At 30.9% G+C, this 1,446-nt stretch overlaps 1 pseudogene; it reads right to left on the reverse strand.

Moving 5' to 3' along the window:
* Window positions 1-303: 303 nt before the first annotated feature.
* On the reverse strand, window positions 304-400 carry LOC122108725 (annotated as a pseudogene).
* Window positions 401-1,446: the final 1,046 nt, after the last annotated feature.

Raw genomic sequence — 1,446 nt, forward strand, 5'->3', positions numbered from 1 at the left:
TACTTTGAATTCTACATTATTTTATAATATTTAGGTTCATTAATGTGTCCTTTCTGATTGCATTCCATATAGAAACAGTTTGATTCCTTTTTTTCTAGGTCTTAATATTATTTTTCTTTGAGATAAAATGACAATGTTGTCTAATTTGAAAAGTTTTGTAAAGTTTATGCCATGTAAACGCCTTTCTGAGGTGAATATTTAATACATTGATGTCAAACTAAATTTAATTATATGAATTACGTGTATTGTTACAGTTGTAATTTTGTTTTAATAACTGTTTTTCATTTCTTGCATCTGAAGAATGAAACATATGAATACTTCTCAAATTTTCATGTTATCCTTGTGCAAGTGTCATGTTAATCTCTGCATTGTAATTTGAGTATTCGTGCTGCTGAAGCATGTAGTATACTCTAAATTTAAGTAATTAATGACGCAATCTTTATACAAGCCTATATCTATGCGTGCCTACTTGTAACAAGGAAACCGTATTGTTCCTAACAATGCTATCGATCTTAGTTCCCTAAAATTCTGTGAACAGTAGAAAAAAATTATATTGATCAATCAATTGCTCACATTTGCAAATTGTTTTGTCAATGACTATCTTAAGTCTTTTTATTTGGAATTTGATTGTACTCTAAATTATTTATAGATAGGTCTAAAGGTGATGGCTTTTTCAAGTACTTATTTATCCAACTGTGTTAGCTATGTGGACCTAATGGATTCAAAGTAAGCGTTGCTTAAGAGCTACTTCTAAACTTCTTCAGCTGATATTTTCCCAAATGAGGTGTTACTGGCACAAATGTCTACCTGAGCCTTTACCCTTCTTCCATGTGGGAACAGACCAACCAGAATATCTTACCCTGACAGCATAGATTGTCTTACTAGAACAAAACTAATCTTGGTTACAAGGGATCATAGAGAGATGAACAGTTCAAACAGAACTGTTCAGACTAGAAGGTATTTTATCAAAATATAATTGTTTATTATACCTTCCATTTCAAAAGTAGCTAAAGCCAAGAAGGTGAAAAAATTGTTCATATGCATGATTACTTAATGTCCTGGCTTGTCTACCATCCAACCAGGCAGGAACTTACACTACTGCCTTTTTATCACCAAATATTTTCATAGTTGCAGGAGAAGTCCATATGTTTCTCCTCGTTATTAGGCATTAAATTGATACTGTTTTAATCACAGTGTTTCCTCTTGCCTCCATGCTGTAAATCTACAAATGGTAAAGCTTTAGGTCTAACTCTATCAAATACTAAGGTAGAGTTAATGGAATAATACTTTAAAACAGAGTAGCCTTTGATACAGTAACTACAACAGAACAATGCAAACCTGTGCCTTTTAATTATATTATATATAATTATATATTTTATATTTATATGTGCTGATTTTATATTTCACACAGTAAAACTTACTAGAATTAGTTGATAATTTGACAAA

The sequence above is a fragment of the Dipodomys spectabilis genome, unplaced genomic scaffold, assembly GCF_019054845.1.
Source record: "Dipodomys spectabilis isolate Male_0828 unplaced genomic scaffold, ASM1905484v1 ptg000064l, whole genome shotgun sequence".
In the NCBI taxonomy this organism is placed as follows: domain Eukaryota; kingdom Metazoa; phylum Chordata; class Mammalia; order Rodentia; family Heteromyidae; genus Dipodomys; species Dipodomys spectabilis.